The following is a 23,621-nucleotide window of genomic DNA, read 5'->3' on the forward strand; positions in this document are numbered from 1 at the left end:
TTATTAAGTTCTCCAGCCATTTCCTTATCTCCCATCATTAGCCTTCCAGCATCAGTTTAAAGTGGCCCAATGTCTACTTTTGCCTGTTGTTTGTTACTTATGTATTGAAAGAAACTTTTACTATCATTTCTAATATTATTGGCTAGCCTACCTTCATATTTGATCCTCTCCTTCCTTATTTTTCTCTTTGTTATCCTCTGTTTGTTTTTCTAGCCTTCCCAATCTTTTGATTTCCCACTGCTCTTGGCCACTTTATAGGATCTCTCTTTTCCTTTGATACATTTCCTGACTTCCTTTGTCAGCCATGGCTGTCTAATCCCTCCGTGGATAATCTTTCTTTTCTTGGGGATGAACCTCTGTACAGTGTCCTCAATTATACCCACAAATTCCTGCCATTTTTGCTCTACTGTCTTCCCCGCTAGGCTCTGCTTCCAGTCTATTTTCGTCAGTTCCTCTCTCATGCCCTCATAATTACCTTTATTTAACTGTAACACCATTACATCTGATTTTGCCTTCTCTCTTTCAAACTGCAGACTGAACTCTACCATATTATGATCGCTGCTTCCTAAGTGTTCCCTTACTTTAAGATCTTTTATAAAGTCTGGTTCATTACATAGCACTAGGTCCAGAATAGCCTGTTCCCTTGTGGGCTCCATGACAAGCTGTTCCAAAAAGCCATCCTGTAAGCATTCCATGAATTCCTTTTCATTGGATCCACTGGCTACATTATTTACCCAGTCCACCTGCATATTGAAGTCCCCCATGATCATCATGACCTTGCCTTTCTGACATGCCTTTTCTATATCCTGGTACATATTGCGCCCCTGGTCCTGACCACTGTTAGGAGGTCTGTACAGAACTCCCATTATGGTTTTTTTTGCATTTGTGGTTTCTCAATTCCACCCACACAGACTCCACATCATCCGACCCTATGTCGTTCAGTGTCATAAATGATCTTTCCTGTGAAATATATGTGAATAGATATGGGAAAGGTGACAAGCCAGAATTTCAGGCACAATATTGGAAGCTTAGGAGGCACCCAAAAAAGTGAATGCTACATGGCATTATTCTGAGGGCGACCTGGGATATTGCTCATTGAAATGGTTCAGTTATGATTGAGGCATGGACAATACCATTGTATCTCTCCCTCACTGTCCTTCTCCCATCTCCTCGCAGAGTCTGTACTCTGAGCTGTGCATGCAACAAGTAAAGCAATAGGGATTGGTTAGCTTAGTTGGCTGGACAGCTGGTTCATAATGCAGAATGAGGCCACAGCATGGATGCAATTTCTGAAAACAAAAATTGCTGGAAATCACAATGGATTGGATGGCATACTTGGAGAGAGAGCAAGCTAATATTTCAAGTCTAGATGACTCTTCATCAGAGCTGACATGAAATGTGGTGGGGACAGCGTTTATGCAACAGTAGAGGGAGAGAGGACATGGGGACAGAGAATGTAACAAGTAAAGAAAGGGAAGGAATGGGAATGGGCTCACAATCTGAAGGTGCTGAACTCAATATTAAGTCCAGAAGGTTATAAGTGCATAGTCTGAAGATGAGATGTTGTTCCCTCAGTTTGCGCTGTGATTCCCTGGAGCACTGCAGCACACTGAGAGTAGTTGGATTCGAAATGTTAGCATGCTCTTTTTCCACGGATGCTGCCTGACCCACTGTGATTTCCAGCATTTTTTGTTTTCAGTACACATTCCATCGTCTGCTGTAATTTGTCCCTATGTTGGGTTCAATTTCTTTACTAGCTGAGGTTACCGTGAAGGAACCTTGCCTGAGCAGTAATGACCCTTGGGTTAAGTCACCGCCAGTTCTTATTGAGAGCAGCCCATTGGGATTATGGTGAGTAAATTTACCTTTGCATACAGCAACTGTGAACCATGGTCTCTGACAGTCTAGTGCTCTTCCTTGTAAGCTCCTTTTCCTCTTACTGTGCTATCTGCAAGTCTGACAGACCCATCAATATGACAAGCAAGGGTTTGAATTCCAGCATCCCAAGCTGATGGATAGTAATCTAATATTTTGTGAAAAGATAATTGAATAGCAATGGCATGGAAAGCTTTTTTTCCCAGAAGGCAGCACCTGAGATTTTTTCCTGGAGTTCTGTCCTGACAGAATAACTGAATATCTTGTGAATGACAGTAAACTCCAGTCATTCTTTTTATTGTGTGAAAGAACCTCAGTCACTTACCGTATGCTATCCTCCATTTCTGTACCCATGACACGACTGCACAAAAATAAACCTGAAGCATTCCAGTAAGCTATCAGGCAGAGTATTCTCTGTCAGTGCATTAACCACTTCCACATCTAGCAACAACCATTTAAGCCAAATATATTGGCAACTCACCAGCGTCTGGTAAGCTTGCATTAACCTGTTTAGGAAAATCAATGGTGATTGTAGAGGATGACTCATATCTGATAAGTAATAATTTTAAGTATATTTACAATAAATGTAACTACAAAAATAATTTCCAGAATGCCTTCATATCTTATTTTTCAATATATATAATGATACACATATATATAAAAAATTGATGAATAATTTCTTCCCTTCAAAAGATATTTTGATGTTGCAAGTATATTGTATTAAATTGAACAAATATCAATTTTTAAGCCATTAATGGAAAAAAAAGGTATTTGTGCTATTTCTGCAGGTAGAGCATCACAGCAGAGATTTTAATTCATTTTATTATCAAACAATGACTCTTGTTTTGCTTCAGATTGTTCATTATCTTCTGTTGAACACATGAGTTTTTGTCAATTTGTTTCCCCAAATGAAATGGCTTTTGTGGTCCTTAAAACATCTGAAAATGGTTATTTTCCCAACTCTAAGATTGCCCAGCTGACTGACATTTGAGTGAACAAACTAGAAATGGCTATAAGTACAAACTGGGCAACAGAGAGTTTCCCAAACTCAGTGTTGTTACGGTCTTCAGTTAATTTCTTTCCTCAGCAAAACAAGTATCAGAATCCAAACCATAACCCACAAATTCTGCCCCAGTCCCTCCCCACCCTTCAACTTGATGCAAAGTGGAAAAACTATCTGAGGCAACTTAACAAGAAGGTATCATATTCACAAATAGTATTTGCTTATTAATTTGGCTGTGAAATTAAACTGTTCTAAGTAAGAGGATTCCTTTCAGGCAAACATTTATTAATATAGTCAGCCATTTTGATGGGTTCAATCATTGAATTGAATTGAATTGAATTTATTGTCAAGTGTACTGAGGCACAGTGAAAAGCTTTGTCTTGCGAGCAACACAGACAAATCACATAGTTAAGTAAATAATAGGTAAACAGCAGCAAAAACAAAAACACAGGTACAGGCGAATGTTAGTTTCTAACAACAGTAGGGTAGAAACTATTTTGAAACCGGCTGGTGTGTGTGTGTTCAGGCTTCTGTACATTCTCCCCGATGGTAGAGGTTGTAGAAAAACATTGCCAGGGTGGGATGGATCTTTGAGAATGTTGGCGGCCTTTCCTTGACAGCAGGCCTGGTAGATGGATTCTGTAGATGGAAGGTTGGCCTTTGTGATTGTCCAGGTCAAGTTCACCACTCACTGTAATCGTCTCCGATCTTGAATGGCACAGTTGCCCTACCAGGTAGTGATACATCTAGACAGAATGTACTCGATGGTGCACCTATAAAAGTTGGCACAAGTATTCACCGTCATTTCAAATTTCCTCAGCTGCCTGAGGAAGAAGTGATTTTGATGGGCCTTTGTAACCTGTGTGTGCACATGAAGAGTCCAAGAAAGCTTGTTGTGGATGATCACTCCCAGCAGCTTGACATTCTCCATTCGTTCCACTTTCTTTGGTTGCAGTATTTATTTTTTAATATTAATTATTGCTGCATATTTCAGATCTACAATGGATTTCGGATTCAGTGTTCTCCCGGAAGAGAATACAGTGTCTGTTTCAAACCGCAGTTTACCTTCACTGCACAATCTGATAAAAGGACCCAAGGGAACTATAAGAAATAGACTCTTTGTTTTGTGAACTGAATAGTGTAAACCCACATGTTCGTTTCTCAAGTTCAGAAAAGTGGATTTAGTGTGAAGAGGTGAGGTATGAATGATCAAACTTTGCTTTAAAGAAAGTGAATAGGTGGAACAATACTTCGTATAAACCTCAATTTACACAATTTAACTCAGTCACTCGTAATTGATAAAAAATATAAATATGTCATGTTGTCCTTGTAGGCAGGCTAAGCAATTTTGCTGCTCTGTCATCTTTCTGCTGCTGCATGATGTTGAAATCACTGTGAGAGACAATTTGCTTTTCAGATATAATCAAATCAACCACAGGTGATTCACCTCTCCCTTTTCCTCCCACAATCCAAAAATGCACAGGCCAGCTGAATTTTCCATGCTAAATTGCCCATAGTGTTAGGTGCATTAGTCAGGGGTAAATATAGGGTATAGGAATGGGTCACTCTTAAGAGGATCACTGTGGACTTGTTTCCATGCTGTAGGGAATCTAATTAAACTCCATACAGGCAGCAGCCCAAGGCAGGAATCAAACTCAGGTCCCTCACACTGCTGAGGCAGCAATGCTAACCACTGTGCCACCCTACTAGATTGCAATTATAGTGCACTATTTTATGGTTTAATGTTTAAGAAACAAAAAGGCATTTTCCATAGCAAGGTCTCAGGATTAATAATTTCGGGACAATATCCCTAAGCCACCTGCTCCCAGTCAGGCAAATACATTCTGGGGAATATTAATGATTATGTTACAAAATATAGGGAAATAAACCAAATGGAAATGTGATTTAATTGTAGTGAGGTATGAGTGATACTCAAATTGTGAACAATGAACTAACTGAAGGATGCAAGAAACTACAATGAGGCTAAAAGAACTGAGAATTTGCATCTGAGAAATAGTTTTGTTTGTTGCATTAGAACACTTCCATAATTCCCATAAAATCAGAGGGATTATGATATCTGTTATGAGATATATTATCTGTTTTCTCCAGTTTGAAGCAAAAATAGCATTATTTCTTTTGAACTTGACAGTGAACATGAAAAAGGCCATATAAATGGATGTACTCCCTTCTGTTATCCATACAGGGAAGCTGAAAGTCTGTTTGTCTTTCCCAATTTTCAGTATATTATTGTCAATTTTTCTCCTCCCCTGGAAAACAAAATGTTTGCTGAAGATTATTCCCATTTGGAACACGTGAGGTCCCTTGGGATATTTGCATCATATAAGATCAATTCTTATAAAATTAGTGTGACCAATTAATGCAGACTGTGGCAGAATTGATAGTGATATCCTGCTAGAAGGTCTAGCACAACATTGGTACAGATGTCTGATGTACATTACACTGGAAAGCATGTATCATGTAAACTCGTATATGGGATTATGCTATGGAGATGGAAGGGGTGCTGAATTCCATATAGAAATTAGGTTCTCTGACCCAGGTCAATCTCTCACAAGTAACAAAGAAATAAATATGCCTAAACCCCAACCCAGCACTGAATAGCTAAAGAAAGTGTGTTCATAACCCTGCCAAAGAGTTTGAGTATCAACTGTAAATCCTTCCAATACAGACTAATGGCAAGCAGTAAGAACTAGAGAGATTCCTGCTCAACCATGTGACGGAAAGAACATAAGACCATAAGACATAGGAGCAGAAATTAGGCAATTTAGCCCATTGAGTCTGGTCTGCCATTCAAGCATGGCTCAAGGTTTCTCAAACCTATTCTCCCACTTTCTCCCCATAACTCTTGATTTCCTGGATACTCAAGAACCTATCTGTCTCCATCTTGAATATACTCAAAGACCTGACCTCCACAGCCTTCTGTGGCAGTGAATTCCATAGATTCACCACTCACTGGCTGAAGAAGTTTCTCTTTATCTCTGTTCGAAAAGGCCTTCCCTTTACTCTAAGGCTATGCCTTTGGGTCCTAGTCTCTCCTATCAATGGAAATGTCTTCCCAACATCCACTCTGTCCAGGCCATTCACTATCCTGTAAGTTTAATTAGATCCCCCTCATCCTTCTAAACTCCGTTGAGTTTAGACCCAAAGTCCTCAAGCATTCCTCATATATTAGGCTGTTCATTCCTGGCATCATTCTTGTGAATCTCCTCTGAACAAGCTCCAGGGCCAGTACAGGACAACCACCATATCTGCGGAATTGTTTTCCGCGGTCTGACCATATCACATGGAACATTCCCGAACCGGGGACCAGGGGCTGCTGGGAAGGCAAATCGCCCATTTAAATGAATGGGTTCACTCTTATCCATGGTTTTGGGCTTCGGTAGTACATCTTTGAACATATCCCTCGTGGTGCGGGAGGACTATTCTACATCCATCCTGATAATATGGGGCCCATAACTGTGCATAATACTCCATATGTTGTCTGACCAGAGCCTTTTTGAGCCTCAGAAGTACATCCCTGTTTTTATATGGGCGGCACAGTGGTTAGCACTGCTGCCTCACAGCGCCAGAGACCTGGGTTCAATTCCCGCCACAGGCGACTGACTGTGTGGAGTTTGCACATTCTCCCCGTGTCTGCGTGGGTTTCCTCCGGGTGCTCCGGTTTCCTCCCACAGTCCAAAAACGTGCAGGTCAGGTGAATTAGCCATGCTAAATTGCCTATAGTGTTAGGCGAAGGGGTAAATGTAGGGGAATGGGTCTGGGTGGTTTGTATTTCGGCGGGTCGGTGTGGACTTGTTGGGCCGGAGGGCCTGTTTCCACACTGTAACTAATCTAATCTAATCCTCTCAAAATAAATACCATCATTGCATTTGTCTCCCTAACTACTGACTCAACCTACAAGTTTACCTTGAGAGAATCTTGGACTAGAACTCCCAAGTCTCTTTGCACTCCAGATTTCTGAGTTTTCTCCCCGATTAGAAAATAGTCCATGCTTCCTACCAAGTTGCATGACCTTACACTTCCCCATGTTGTACTCCATCTGCCACTTCTTTGCCCACTCTCCTAATCTATCCAAATCCTTCTGCAGCTTCCCCACCTCCTTAGTGCTACCTGTACCTCTACCTATCTTTGTACCATCTGCAAACCAAGGCAGAATGCCCTCAGTTCCTTCATCTAGATTGTTAATGTATAAAGTGAAAAGTTGTGGTCCCAACACTGAACCCTGAGGAACACTACTTGTCACCAGCTGCCATCCTGAGAAGGACCCTTTTATCCCCACTCTCTGCTTCCTGCCAGATAGCCAAGCTTCTTGCTGTGCTAGCACCTTGCCTCTAACACCATGGGCCCTTATCTTACTCAGTGGCCTCCTCTGCAGCACCTAGTCAAAGGCCATCTTGAAGTCCAGGTAGATAACATCCATTGGCTCTCCTTAGTCTAATCTGCTCTTTACTTTCTCAAAGAATTCTAGCAGATTTGTCAGCCATGACCTCCCCTTGATGAAACCATGCTGACTCTGCCCTATTTTACCATACACTTCCAAGTATTCAGAAATCTCATCCTTCATGATGGATTCCAGGATCTTACCCACAACCAAGATTAGGCTAATTGGTCTGTAATTTTTCATCTTCTGCCTTACTCCCTTTTTAAACAGGGTTGTTATGTTACTGATTTTCCAGTCCTCTGGGAGCCTCCCTAATTCTAGTGATTCTTGAAAGATTACCACTAATGCCTTCACTATCTCTTCAATGATCTCTCTTAGAACTCTGGGGTGTAGTCCATCTGGTCCAGGTGATTTATCCACCTTCAGGGCATTCAGTTTTTTCAACTCAACTCTGGCCCCTCACTCCCTTGAAGTTTTGGGAGTTTATTTGTATCTTCCACTGTGAAGACTGATCTGAAGTAATTATTCAGTTCCTCATCCATTTCTTTGTTCCCCACAACTATCGCTCCTGTGTCATTTTCCAGTGACCCAATGTCCACTTTTGCCTCTCTTTTGCCCTTTATATATCTAAAGAGACTCCTACAGTCTTCCTTTATATTACTAGCTAGCCTACCCTCATATTTAATCTTCTCCCTCCTTAATTCCGTTTTTGTTGCTCTCTGTTGGTCTTTGTAATCTTCCCAATCCTCTGATTTCCCACTGCTCTTCGTTACTTTATATGCTTTGACTTTTGGTTTTAGCTATCCCTGACTTCCCTAGTCAGCTATGATTGCCTCATCCTCCCTGTACCATGCTTCTTTTCCCTTGGGATGTATTTCTGTTGATATTTGGAGCTTTTACCTTATTGATAGTTCCAGGCTACAACATGCATATAAAAAGTTCACATTGCCATGGCAACCATTATTCCCTGTATGGGGTGCAACCCATCACCATTTATCTTTTGAAAATGGTGTGTTTGGCTTTTTGGAAAAGTTCTGGCACATTTTTGACAACTCCACCTCAATTTTATTAGTACTGTTTGAAATTTATGTTAGCCAATAGAAGAAGCTTTGAAATGCCCAGTTCATACGGTTTGTTGCCTTCATAAAGGGGCCTTGGCATTATGCCTTAGTGTTAACACTATCCTAAAAATTGACACAACGTTTTCACCAACATTGAACCAAAGCCACATTTTGTGTCTAGACTGAAGACATCTATTTTGGCAAGTACAAAGTGTCCTAGTTAATATAACTGGACACGTGGCCAATTCATGGCCTCTTTATGTGTGAAGAGAAGAAATTGACAAACCATCTTAATTCACAGTGTCCACAGACTTTTCTCAGGCAAACTTTGACATTTCCTTAATAACATTTATCTTTGCTTTAGCGATCATCTTCTATTTCAAACGCTAAGCTGAGTAGAACAGAGAAGTGTCTTCTTTCAAAGTACAAAAACATTCTCTCAATTAGCAAGAGTGGAAAGGCACATTCCCGAAAAGAACAATATCAGGAACAGGCGAGTGCTCTACTGGAAAACTCAATTTGCTCCACAGAGGAATTGATTGTTTAGCTTTTAATCAGTATGGGTTTTCCACAGCTTGGAACATTAACTGTGCCACAGTGCTATGGCGACCAGAAGTAAACTGTCTCGGTATAGGAAATCACACTGCACGTATCAGCCAGTTTGCTGACTGGCCAGCGGTTTCTCTTTCACCCATTGTTTTCAATAAGACAATGCAAGTTGGGTGTGATTCATGTACTTCCTTTTCAAAACATGCAGCATTATGTGCTGCAACACCTGCACAGTTATGTTTACATATTTGTTTTCAAAGTCACTTTTCCCCCCAATACTTAGATCTATCCTTGCAGAAATAAGCAAGGCCCAAATTCCTGTTGATATTAATTTTCACATGAGCAGCAAATACCATCTGTCAGCCCCCAGTGATTCACTTGAGCTTGAGCCAGGCTACAAATAGACTGCTGTTGGATGAGATCTGCAGCTGTAAGTGAATCCACGCAATGGGTTGGCTCTGGGATTTATTAGTCATACACATTTCCACTGAGGAGGGAGGGCCTGATGAATGATAGAGCCACATAGCTGGAAAACAAGAGCTTAACTGTTGCTTTGGTTTTGGGACCAGAGGCAACATTTGTTGGCTATGGAATCCCTTAAAGGATTCCTGCACCATGTCCAAAGAAAATACAAGAGGAGGATTCTCTCATTTTCTCAGGCATTACCCCAAAAATCTATGTCAAGTGCCAAGTCTCAATGTTTGCTGTATCGCGAGGTGCAAGTCTGTGAAGGGGAAAATTAATACTTTGCCGAACTATCACTGGAAAGGGGGAAATACCATTTCCTGACCGTGTATGAACACACATCAGATTGATTACATCCAACTAAATCTTCAAAGATCTGTAAGAAAATGATGAGGGAAATGTTTTGGTGGGAAAATGCAATGAGCTGATGAAAATGGAAGGCTGCTGGGCAATGGGATAGAGCTGTGTGTGTAAAGGAACATTGGAAAATGGTGCTGGACACTTGGGATGGAGTCTGTGATCTGAGATGTTCAAATATTAACCAAATTAGTTTCTTTTTCATGAGATAAGGGGTTCACTGGCAAGTACCCATCCCTATTTGCCCTTAATTTCTGTTCCTTCACCTTGTGTGTGTTCAGGTCCCTAGAGCAAGAGCTCAGACTTTTGGATTACTAATCCAGTGACAGTAGCCCCACTTCTTGCCTGACATAGACCATCATGAATTTCCCCTCATCTATATGAAACATGGTTTCCAACAACACTGGGAATTCAGTTTTAGTTATTTAGGTCTTTAACATTTTTTCCACTATAATTAACAATTATATGTCAATAATTGCAGTTTAATTATGCTTTAAATAAAGCTTCCAAATCAGTGCAAGGAAAATATTTAGTGTAAATATGCACCCTTGAGAAAAATTTAGTCACCACGTTCCCAGCCAAGCCTTAGTAACTGAGGGAACCCAGTCCAAAGCTCTCACTGCACTTTATTTCCCTTCATTCAACTTGAAGTCAATTCTCAGGAAATGGGGAAATGCTGCAAGTCTTTTCTCTCCCAAGTCTGGATTCAGTCAGTCATAGGGAAGGATAGAACGTAGATCCTCACTCAGGCTACAATCAGCAAGAAGGTCAGGAAGACATTGCAACTGGAGACTTGTGTTTTGGGGAGAGTTGAGGGGTATGAGAAGGTGCAAAACGTTGTATGTGCTGCAAAGTCAGCCGCTAACATCTGATGGTTGGGACAGAGTGCTACCATCAATTTCCCTTTCTACTCTTTTAAAACCAAACTCTAATCAGGTTGGACAGCCCCTGGGGGCAGGGCGAGTGAGGGAAGAGCTGAAACAAAAATAAAATCACATGGTCAATGGAAACTTACAGAACTGGAACAAAAGATTTGTTGCCGCTCCCTCACTCAATCATGGGTTTGATTGAATGGTTCACCGGCAGTGAAATTGCAGGTGGTGAAAGAGCTTGCACAGTAAAGCATCTGCCATTCTGCCCTCCCCAGTCTCTCCCCCCAGCAGTGGGTGGGGATGGCATCAGGAAGCCTACCTGCCTTTAGGTCTATTGAGATTTTTAATGGCCACTTATTCTATCTCTGCTGCTATTTAGCATGCAGCAAGGGAAGATGGAGGCAAAGGGGACAGCCCAGCAGCTTTCACTGCATGGGCTGAACTTGGAAGTCTTCCTTGGGCATTGCCATGTGCCCACCAGAAGTAATCATGTACCCCAATTTAACCCGTGACCCCACATTTCCAGTTTCTCAAACCGATTACACCCCCTACCCATTTCACCTCCCATAGGGCTGGGAGAAAGAGAGGACTGCAGGTGCTGGAGATCAGAATCAAAAACTGTGGTGCTGGAAAAGCACAGCTGGGCAGGCAACGTCCAAGGAGGAAGAAAGTTGATGTTTTGAGCATAAGCTCTTCATCAGGAATGTGGGTTGGACCAGCCAGACCCTTCTAACATCCTAGATTTACCGTTAATGCTGGGCTCCATTAATCTTTTTCCTTCGGGCACTGCCTGTAGTCCCATAATTGGCCACCACTTGACTCAGGAACTGCTGGCGGAGGCCAGCAGTTCTCGAAGGGTGGACCTTTCCCCCAGTTGGAGGTGGAGGTCCAGCTCTGAAAAAATAAAGATTGTACCAAATGCAATATTCCTATCAGGCAGGCAGGCTTACCACCTTCTCCATTGGCTAGGGGAACAATACCCCACAATCCAACCCCATGTGTCTGGAGGACACTGGTGGAGTCCAAAATGTTAATTGGTTAACTTAGAACTGGTTGGGGTTCGGGCCTGGGATATTCTGGGTTTCTGTCATTTGTAAAGAGTTTTTAGTTTGACTTCCAGTGAGATTCTAAGGAAATTCCTCGCATCTACATTCCAGCAGGAAGTCATTAAATAATCTTTGGAAGTGGGAATTTTGACTGGCTTTCCTGCACCTAAGAGAGAGTGAGGACTGCAGATGCTGGAGGTCAGAGTCGGGAGTGGGGTGCTGGAAAAGCACAGCAGGTCAGGCAGCTTCCGAGGAGCAGGAGAATCAACATTTTAGGCAAGAGCCTTTCATTGGGGATGGGGCTTGTGAGCCGAGGGGGTGGAGAGATAAATGGGAAGGGGGTGAGACTCGGGGGGAAAGTAGCTAAGAGTGCGATAGGTAGATGGAGGTGGGGGTAATGGTGATAGGTCAGAGAGGAGGGTGGAGCAGATGGGTGGGAAGGAAGATGGACAGGTGGGACAGTTCATGAGGGCAGTGCTAAGTTGGAAGGTTGGAACTGTGATAAAGTAGGTGGAGGGGAAATGAGGGAACTGGTGATATCCACATTCATGCCATGGGGTTGGAGGGTCCCAAGGCAGAATATAAGGCATTCTTCCTCCAGGCATCGGGTGGTGAGGATGTGGCTATGGAGGAGGCCCAAGACCTGCATGTCCTCGGCGGAGTAAGAGGAGAAGTTAAAGTGTTCAGCCATTGGGCTTTGGGGTTGGTTGGTGTGGGTGTCCCAGAGATGTTCTCTGAAGCATTCTGCAAGTAGGCGTCCTGTCTCCCCAGAGTAGAGGAGACCGCATCAGGAGCAACAAATACAGTAAATGACATGTGTGAATGTGCAGGTAAAACTCTGAAGGATGTGGAAGGCTGCTTTGGAGCCTTGGATGGAGGTGAGGGAGGAGGTGTGGATGCAGGTTTTGCAATTCCTACGCTGGCAGGGGAAGGTGCTGGGAGGAGAGGGTGAGTTGGTGGGGGGCATGGGCCTGACAAGAGAGTCGCGGAGGAACTGGTCTTTACGGAAAGCAGATAGGGGAAGGGAGGGAAATACATCTCTGGTGGTACGGTCCGTTTGTAGGTGGCAGAAATGGCGAAAGATGTGCTGTATATGGAGGTTGTGGGGTGGAAGGTGAGGACCAGGAGGTTGGAAAGGTGTGGTTCGAGGGCAGAGGTGCAGGAAGTGGATGAGATGCAATGGAGGGCATCATCAACCACATGGAAGGAGAAATTGTGGTCTTTGAAGAAGGAGCCCAACTGGTGTGTTCTGTGGTGGAACCGGTCTTCCTGAGAGCAGATGTGGCAGAGACAGAGGAATTAAGGATTAGGGAGAGCATTTTTACAGGATGCAAGGTGGGTGGAGGTGTAGTCCAGGTAGCTGTGGGAGTCGGTGAGTTTGTAGAAGATGTCTGTGTTGAGTCGGTCACTGGTGTTGGAGATGGAGAGGTCCAGGAAGGGGTGGGAGGTGTCGGAGATGGTCCAGGTGAACTTAAGGTCATGGTGGAATGTGTTGGTGAAGTTAATGAACTGTTCAGCCTCCTTGTGGAAGCACGAGGTGGTGCCAATACAGTCATCAATGTAGTGGAGGAAAAGGTAAGGAATGGTTCCGGCATAACTGTGGGAGATGAATTGTTCTATGTAACTAACAAAGAGACAGGCAAAGCTGGGGCCCATGTGGGTGCCTATGGCAACCCCTTTTGTCTGGAGGAAGTTGGAAGATTCGAAGGTGAAATTATTGAGGTTGAGGACCAGTTCAGCCAATCGAATGAGAGTGCCAGTTGAGGGGTACTGGTGGGGATGCCAGAAGAGGAAGAAACAAGGGGCTTGGAGGCCCTCATCATGGCAGATGGAGGTGTATAGGGACTGGATGTCCATGGTGAAGATGTGCCATTGGGGGCCAGGGAAACAAAAGTCCTGGAGGAGGAATTTCCTGCACCTAAGTAAACTTTGGCCAGTGATAGTCCCCCAGTTGTTGGTTGGTCCATGTCAGTTGTTACATGTTGACCAGGACACCTGGAGACCTCCCTTGCTCTCCTTTGGAACAGTACTATTGTGAAATTTTTTTGTAAAGTCATTTAGAGAGCAAACTTCGTTTAATGTCTCTCTGAAAACCAGAATCCCTGCCAGGGCAGTTCTCTTTCAGTACAGCACAGGGTGTTGTGCTCGGGTCTGTGGAGTGGGACTTTTATAAAATGGAATCTGCCAAAATACAAGACCTAAGATTTATGATCAAAGATATAAACTGCATGGTCTGTTCTGCCAATGGATCCCCATTACAAGGCGACCGAAGGATAATGCCAAATTTTAAGTTGGAACATTGAAGATTGACAGGGTTTGACACATGAGCAAGCTGACTGCCCTAAAGTCAGTGTGCACCTGAGAATAGCCATGGAGCCCAATAAAGATTGAACAAGCAGCTTAGAATTACAGGCTTTCTTTGTTAAGAATGTACATTACTCACACTATCTGCAGGAGAAAAACACTGGGCTCCACCCTGCATTGCGATCAAACTTTGGAGGTCAGATTGCAGCTGAATCCTGGTAAGTGTTTACATAATTTGCTGTGACCTATTATGCTTGGATGGAGATCCATGTACAGAGTAAGTGAGTGAGAATGATGCATTGGAATTTAAAATGTGAATTGGTGTTATGTCTGGATTATCCAGGCGTTTTTTTGATCTGGACTATTTTGTACCAATCAACTGAAAAGACTTCTACTGGCTTCAACAAGCTCTCTCCCATGAGTTCTTTTTCCATCTCCACAATGCTGCCTGACTAAAAGACCATTAGACATAGGAGCAGAAATTAGGCCATTCAGCCCATCAAGTCTGCTCTGCCATTCAATCATGGCTGGTGACCACAAGGCTCTCACACACACACTCTCACACACACACACACTCACACACACACACGCAGGGAGTGGGGACACTCTGTGACAGTGCAGCAGTGGGTGGGGACACTCTGTGACAGTGCAGGGAGTGGGGATGTAGCAGAGGAAAAGGTGGGGAATGGATCTCCCATCCACCGCCTCCAACCTCATAGTCCTACAACCCCGCACCACCCGTTTCTACCTCCTGCCCAAAATCCACAAACCCGACTGCCCCGGCCGACCCATTGTCTCAGCCTGCTCCTGCCCCACCGAATTCATCTCTGCAAACCTCGACACGGTCCTGAATGCAGATTTCTCCAGTTTCCTCATTTCCCCTTCCCCACTTTATCTCAGTCCCAACCCTCGGACTCAGCACCGCCTTCTTGACCTGCAATTTTCTTCCCGACCTCTCCGCCCCCACCCCCTCTCCGGCTGCCTTACCTGCTGCGCTTTTCCAGCAACACATTTTTCAGCTCTGATCTCCAGCATCTGCAGTCCTCACTTTCTCCTGTTCTTTCACTGGGTTAAAGTCCTAGAGCTCCCTTCTTAAAAACACTATGGGTGTATGCTACATTGGATGGAGTGCAGTGGTTCAAGGAGGCAAATCATCATCACCTTCTTAAGGACAAATAGGGAGAACCTATAGAGACTGCAAAACCTGAGAAAGAATAAAAGCAAACTATATTAAAAAAGACCCTGAAACAATCTTGACATGTTCACTGGTTATAATCTCACTGACCATAGGCAGAAACTTTTTTAAAACCACAGCTCCATTCAGGGTAAATCTGCTCAGCCTGACATTTATCTTTTTTCTAAATCAAAGTGTTCTGACAAGGAAGACAAGCTTTCATTGCATTTTCTCAGAGCTAAAGACTACAGTCACTGTGCAGGCCTGTTGCAAGAGCTAACCAATCATTTTCTTTCCTTAATGTGATCCTTTATCTCAGGCCCAGCAGTACATTCCCAGCCCTTCATATCTCTTCCAGATATGGTAATTTCTAACTACACTTATATAATGCCTTATTCTGTTGAATCATCTCCATGTACTCAAAAAATTAATTAATTTTGAAATGTCTTTACTGTTACTACATAGGTGAAAACATCTAACCTAAAATCCATCAAGTCCCTCTCCAGGAATTAAACACAAAAGTGTAAAGTGACACTGAGGGAATGCTGCATTGGCAGAGGTTCCTTCTGTCGGAAGAGATGAGAACAAAGAACAAAGAAAATTTACAGCCCAGGAACAGGCCCTTCAGCCCTCCAAGCCTGAACCGATCCAAAACCACTGTCTAAACCTATCGCCCAATTCCTAAACATCTGTATCCGTCTGCTTCCCACCTACTCATGCATCAGTCCAAATGCTCCTTAAATGAATCTACCATGCCTGCCTCTATTACCTCTGCTGGCAACGCGTTCCAGGCACCTACCAACCTCTGTATAAAGTACTTTCTGTGTGTATCGCCCTTAAACTTTTCACTCTCATCTTGAACACGTGACCTCTCATTATTGAATCCCTCACCCTGGGATAAAGCTTATTTCAATCCACCCTTTCTATATCCTTCATGATTTTGTAGACCTCAATCCTGCAGCCCCCCACCCCCCATCCCCCTCCCCCCCCCCCACGTCTCCTTTTTCCTAATGAAAACAATCCTAACCTACTCAAAGTCTCTTCATAGCTAGCACCTTCCATACCAGGCAACATCCTTGTAAACCTTCTCTGCACTCTCTCCAAAGCATCCACATCCTTTTGGTATTGTCGTAACTAGATGATAAGACAAGGCTTAGGCTGTTCTCTCAGGTGAATGTCAAAGATCCTATTTTGAAGATCAGGGGTATTCACCCTAGTGTTCTGGCCAATATTTATCCCTCAATCAATATCACATAAAACAGATTATCTGGTTATGATCACATTGCTGTTGGTGGGACCTTGCTGTGCATTAATTGTATTTCCTTCATTACAACAGTACCTGCACTTCAAAAGCACTGCATTGTAAGGAAATGTCCAATGGTCATGGAATATGCTGTATAGATACATTCTTGCCAGTTTTTCAGGAGGCATTCCTAAAGCTAGCTCGTGTGGAAACACAGGAATAAAGGAAAGGAGAAGGCCATTTGACCCATCAAGCCTGCTATGCCACTCAACTGGATCATAGCAAATCTTCCCCCATGACCCTAATCTCTCACATTATGCCCATATTCCTTGCCATCATTATGATCTCAAAATCCATCAATCTCTGACTTGATTATACTCAATGATTATAATCCCAAAGATTTATTATATTCAGAGTGAAAAAACTCCTCCGAAATAGGCCTACCTCCTATTTCAGGCTGGTTCTAAACTGAGGGGAAACATAACTTCTTACATTGAATCTGTCAAGCCCTGTAACATTTTTGTATACTCACGTGAGACCACATCTCATCCTTCTAGAGTCAGAGAATATAGGCCCAGTTTTCTCAATTTCTCTCATAGCAGAACTCTGCCATCGAAGGAATCAGATTTAGTGAACTGTGGGTGAACTCCCTTTGTGGCAAGTACATGTTTCTTAGTTAAGGGGAGCAAACTAGATATAGTGTACCCAATGTGTCTCCACAATAGTCAATACAACTTTAGCAAGACCTCTTTGCTGCTGTCCTGAAACCTTCTTGGAATACGGCCAACATACCATTTGCCTCCCTAATTTCTTCTTGCACCTGCATGTTAGCTTTCAGCAACTTATGAAAAATTATATCTAGGTCCCTTCGGATATCATCATTTTCTAATCTCTCAGTATTTAAAAAATACTTTGCTTTCCAATTTCTTTTTCGACAAAAGTGGATAACTTCACATGTTTTCCACATTATATGCCAACTGCATATTCTTTCTCACTGCTATATCTGAGTGCATTCCTTTGATGCTGCTTTTCATCCTCCTCCCAACTTGCATTCCCATCAAGTTTTGAGTCATCAGTAACATCGATATGATTTCTCACAAACTTCAGGAACTTTAGGCACAGAGAATGATTTTCTTCCATTGGAAAGCAGCTACAAGAGCAGAAAATACTGAAAACACACATAGAGTTAGGTTGGATTGTGAGTGGACGTAAGATTGTGTGTGAATCTAACATGTATGCGCACATAAAGAATCTAAAACATGCACACTCAATCTAACTCTCACAGGCAAAATTCAGCAAACATTGATGGATTCCAACACACATACACAGATAGACTCCAAGTCATACAGACAGAATCCAGCATACACACAGAATCCAAATACATCAACAGAATCCCCCACGCACGCACAGACAGACTCCAACTCACACAGACAGAATACAACTGTCCAACTTGTACATAGGCAGAATCCAACACACAAACAACAGACACAAACAACTCAATGAATATGTACACACTAACACAAATGAACGCATCTCATTCAACTCAGAGACTAATGGCCCTCTAAAAGCTATGATTTACAGTTAACCATAGTTGTGTAATTATCTTATGATTCAGTTTTTTAGCATTAAGACATCAAATTTTGTTGAAAGATGCATGAAAACTAAACTGGAGAACTTGGTAAATTATTAATTGTGTCTGGATAATAATATAAAACAATTAAAGTGTTACCGTTTGAGCAAATGCGCGCGGACAAGCTTTGAGAGCACCAGGTTCAGACAAATCCTGCATTGAGCAAGATGGGGCTGACAAGCCAACGCTCTGAAGTAAATCCAATTTCAAGTATCATTATTGAACTGTAAACCAAATATTCACAAAAAGCAGAGCATTTGTACATAACAGTGGACGAAAGTGAATGAATTCAGCACAGAGCGACAAAGAAAGTATAATCAATTTGAAATGAAGTTTAAAAGTGGGTGTATCAATTGATACAGTTCTCCCACAAGCACTGTGCAATAAATGTACCCTGACTTTCTCCGAAGTGGTAAATTATGTTACAATTGAAATAGACATTATATTCATAATATGTATATTTGAATGGAAAATAAAAGTTAAAGGGAACATCTACATTTGAAATCAAGAAGATTGTGACATTAGTCAAGCTGCATTGTTGCATTTTAAATACATTGACGTAAGTATGTAGGGGAAACATCTGATTGAAAATTAATTTTGTTAGCCTTTGTTGGATTCATATGTGGGTTGCAGATTCAGATAAGGAGGTTGGTTGGCTCAGTGCTGAATGACTGGTTTATGATGTTAAGAGACACCAATTACATAGGATCAATGCCCATACCAGTTGAGGTCACCACGAAGGTCCCATCTTCTCAACCTGATCTATCACTTGAGGCTTGTTGAACCTTAGGTTAACATCACCACCAATTGATTCTATTTATATCTGTTTCTCTCATGAGAAAGTGAGACTATGGTGACTTTACTTTTATTTGCAGTGAAAAGTTTTTCTAATATTAAAGGTGTCTGGGAGGTATGAGTCATCTCTGGCAATAATCTATGATCTTTTATACATTATCTCTGATTTAACTTTCTCTCCACTGACTTCAAAGAAAAAAGAGAGTGGGGTGGGAAGTATAAAGGACAACTCACCCACTATCATTCAGAGTGCAGCACAGACTGTCCATATATAAATGTCATCCTCTCAGCTACATATTATCTGTTATTTTACACTGTGTAACAGTCGAACAGTAACTAAAGGGCAAAAGTACTTCATTGAATGTAAAGATCTTAGAACGTCATCAGCTTATGGAATTATTAATACAAGTCTTGTTTGCATTTTACAGACATTTGGCCATGGGATTCCTATGGGTTGTTTTCTGAAAAATAAATTTGAATTTTGCAAATCAAATGTATTATCTAAATGTTGAGGGATTGCAGAGCTCTGAGAGGCGTCTGGATCTCCAAGAGGTTTGTAAGCACGTACAGGAAGTCATTCGGAAAACTAATTGAATGTTATCATTGACCCACTGCATTGGTCATTCTCTGGACATTTTAAAACCAATAAGACCGCTAGATTTTGTTTGGTGATGGATCTCCATGAAGAATTCCACACCGATTGTGATCTCCTTTGAAGTAAGTAAAGCTCTTAGCAGAACTAAAGCACTGCTCTGGTGGGAGAGCAAACACAGGGGAAGGTGGGGTGATCAACACTCGTGTTACCCTCTCACTGGTTTACATGGCCAGCTCAGGATTACACAGGAGGAGGCTAGATAATTCATTGTGAATCCAGTGTTGGGAAATGAAACCAAGAGCCTTACACAAAGAATAGGATATTTATGATAAGCGCTATATGTGTCCAAACCCCTTTTGAATGTTATCAAAATTTCCTTTCAAGGAATAATACATGCAGATCTGTACTGTCAATACATTTCCTTTACATTTTCTCCTGCTGGGGCACCCTACCCCTGAAATAAGCACATGGCCACAAGTTGTCAAAGTCCATGGCTTGGAGCTCTTCACTATCTCACTGTTGACACTTTTAGAGATTAACCAACAATAACCACATATTTTCTCAGTGAAGCCTCAACAGTCTGGACCGTCCAATCCTTTGTAACATTGGTTTTCAAGATCAAATGGGAACAAATCCATCTCCAGTGGCAAACCTATACCTCAGTATCAATAATAGGTCAATTAGATATTTGATTAGCAACTCTTCTGCAGATGAAAGACTGGATTTCAATCTCCCACCAGTTGACATAAGGCCATCGAAAGTTCAGTGCGTAAGTGCCTGAGCAAACTCAGTGTTGCTCCAAGCTTTAAAGTAGGCGAAACTATCAAGATAGCTTCCACAGCACAGCTATGGCAGTGATATTCAATGTGCTTCAGGAGTTGCTATCTGCGTGGCAGAAGCATAAGAAATAGGAGCAGCAGTGGACCATCCACCCAATCAGACTGCCTCATTATTCAATAAGCCGATCTTCTACCTTCTTGCTGGTCCCCTGTACTCCTCGATTCCCCAGGTATATGAGCGCTAATCTAGTTTTAATTTCATAGAATCCCTACATTGAGGAAAGAGGCCATTCAGCCCATCTAATCTGCACCAAAGAGCATCTCATCCAGACCCAGCCACACACCCAATCTCTGTAATCCCACTTTTCCCATGGCTAACCACCTAGCCTGCACATCTCTGAACATTACAGGGCAATTTAGCAGAGCTATTCCACCGAATCTGCACACCTTTGGACTGGGGGAGGAAACCAGAGCACTTGGAGAAAACCCACGCAGACACAGGGAGAAGGTGCAAACAGACAGTCATTAGAGGCTGGAATCGAACCCAGGTCCGAGGCACTTAGAGGCAGCAGTGCTAACCACAGTGCCACCCATGACTTAGTCAACTAATGTAGAAAATGCCCTGCAAAAGTAGCACATTTTCTTTCTTTACCACTAACTTGGGGTGGGACATTTAAGCCAATGAATATGTTCAATATAGGAATCATTTGAATTAATGCCTTTAGTAAGATTTTAGAATTAGAATCCTACAGTGTGGAAACAGGCCCTTCAGCCCAACAAGTCCACACTAACCCTCTGAAGAATAACCTACTCACACCCATTTCCCCTATCCTATATTTACTCCTGACTAATAGCCTACACTAGGGGCAATTTAGCATGGCCAATTCACCTAACCTGCACATCTTGTTGGATTGTGGGAGAGAACTGGAGCACCCAGAGGAAACCCACACAGACACAGGGAGAACATACAAACTCCACACAGACAGATGCCCGAGGCTGGAATTGATCCCAGGTCCCTGGCGCTGTCAGCCACTGTGCTGCCCCTTTCGGGTACCTTAAGGGGAACAGTTTTGGTGCTTTTGAAGGGGGGTGTCTGGCATTGGTCCTGTTGGCTTCAGCCTTGCTCCTGCTTCCAACTCCAGCACATACTTTTCTCAGGAGCATGATATTAATCCCTTGAGTCTATTGTCACGCAGAGGAACAGAATCTTTTCTTATGCAAAGAAATCTGAAGCAAACCCATTTACACTAGTACGCAAATGTAACTGATAAAATTCACTTCACTTTCAGCCTAATATTTTTGTCAGGAGCCAAGAATGTTTTCAGATGCGTTGTAAGGATTTGAAGAAATTCTAGACCCTGCAGTCATTTACAGCCTCACAACAAGATAGAGCCATAACTGAAATGGGGACCAGCTGTATACAGCTTTCAGAAACCAGTCCAACATATGGTTTTTATGGATTTCTGAAAATGTTCCAACACCTCTTTTGAATTGAAGAAAGCTCTGAAGAAACTTTAAGAGTATCAAGTCAAAAAAATAAGAACGACCAAGATCGATTTTATTGCTGAAAAAGACACATTCATGAGGATACTATTTTTCTCAATTTTTAAAATCCAATCATGCTGTTATTTGTGACTTTTCTGATCTTTCTAAGCAGTTTAGCTATATCACAAACAGATTGCATACGGTTGGTTACTGGCTCAGTCAGAACAAGCTGAAAGTTGTTATATTCTCTCACAGTGAAACGCTCCACAAGACTCAAATGTAGCTTGAGGATTGTACGGTACATAGAGCTACACAGAAACAGACCATTTAGCCCTACAGCGCGATGGCATTGCTAATATTCCAGAAGAACACTCTCCCACGTTATCTTAACTCTTTAACTCATTCTTCTCTTACTTTCTCCTCCTGTATCCTTTGCTAGCTTCTGCTTAAATGAATATAACTGCCTCAACCACTTCTTGTGGTAGCATATTTGACATAATTGTTGCTCTATGAATAAAGTGCTTCTTTCCATATATTTTCTTGGGTTTATTAGTGATTATCTTATCCACAGAGATTATGGTTTTAGACTCATCTACTAGTGGAAACATCTATCATCAAATTACAGCAGAACTGGATTATTGCACTTTACTCAAATAGGGGAATCCTCGGGTCAGAGTGAGGACCGTTACTGTTGGGACGCTCTGAGATCATTTAAAAGATTTCAATGACTGGTGGATTTCTCTGTTGATTGATAGGTGCTGGTGAATGGTTGGTTCTATCTAGCAGTAAATAACTTTTTTTCTATCCTTTATAAAACATATTGGCACAGACATTTGTACAAGATGAGACATCTGAAATGTGAAAGCCATGTCTCAAAGTGTCTTGTCTTTTTTGATAAATGATATAACAGTAAACAAATCATCAAAATCAACACAGAAAGAGGCCATCCTCAGTCTTTCTTAATCCTATTCCCCGTCCTTTCTGAATATACTTATATTCTCTTAAATTTTAAAAAACTTAATATTGCTTGATGCGTAAATGCAATTGATTTTTGATGATACATTAAAATCTATCTGTAACAATCCTTCATGAGAAAAAGCTTCCTCTTAGCTCCCTCTTTCCTCCCGTGGTAAATTTAACTGTTTCCCATGTTACAGATTTGTTAAATAGCGACGAAAATCTTTCATCGCGTTACATTCTTTTCATTACATTTCATTTTCATCATGACAGTGCAGTACACTTTCAAGAAAGTACTGCATTCGGCTGTGAAGTGATGTGAGATGTAAGTGGTAATGAAAGGCACGATATAAATGCAAATCATTTTATTCAATTTTTGGCTTCCAAAAATTTGTTATTTTAAAAGCTTTTTTTTGTTTCTTTCTCCTTTAATCTTTCTGGAACAAGCCTGATTTTACAAGGTTGCCTTTTGATTGAAAATGTTTAATTTCTGCGATCATTCATAAATGGATCTTTACCACACCCTTTCCATGGAGTTCCGTTACAATAGGGTGTGCAGAATCACACACAATACCCCATCTGTGCCTTAACTAATGCCTTGCACAAATTTAACAATTCTTTCCTTTCATATTCAACGCCCCCACATATAAAACCCAGAGTCCAGCTTGTCTTTCTAATGAGCTGTATTTCCATTCAATTTAATGTCCACTACTCCAAGAGTTAGAGGGGGATTTCTATTTCCTGAAGTTAACTGCTCCTCAAAGGGGTGCTTTAGATTTGCTGAGAATCAAGTGTGGACAACAGTTTTACACATCTATTTTCAATGTTGCTGGATTCCTTTTGTTTTGTCTTTTATATTGCACCCAACCCAACTCATGCCACATGTAGGTGGAATGGGTTACAGCTTATTGCCAGGTTTCAGCAGCAGACTTTCAATTGCATGAATTTTCAGTGATACTGACAAACTTGACAAAACCCCGGGAGCGAACCTCTGCTTTTCTGTGAAGCTTCATTTTTCAGTAATTCGCCTGC

The 23,621-nt window shown here is 42.0% G+C and overlaps 1 protein-coding gene across 1 annotated transcript in view; it reads right to left on the minus strand.

Moving 5' to 3' along the window:
* cavin1b (caveolae associated protein 1b) overlaps positions 1–23,621 on the minus strand; it is a 58,299-nt gene that overhangs the window by 33,143 nt on the left and 1,535 nt on the right. The gene's annotated exons all lie outside the window — the stretch shown is intronic.

This window comes from Chiloscyllium punctatum, chromosome 42 (assembly GCF_047496795.1).
Source record: "Chiloscyllium punctatum isolate Juve2018m chromosome 42, sChiPun1.3, whole genome shotgun sequence".
NCBI classification, from domain to species: domain Eukaryota; kingdom Metazoa; phylum Chordata; class Chondrichthyes; order Orectolobiformes; family Hemiscylliidae; genus Chiloscyllium; species Chiloscyllium punctatum.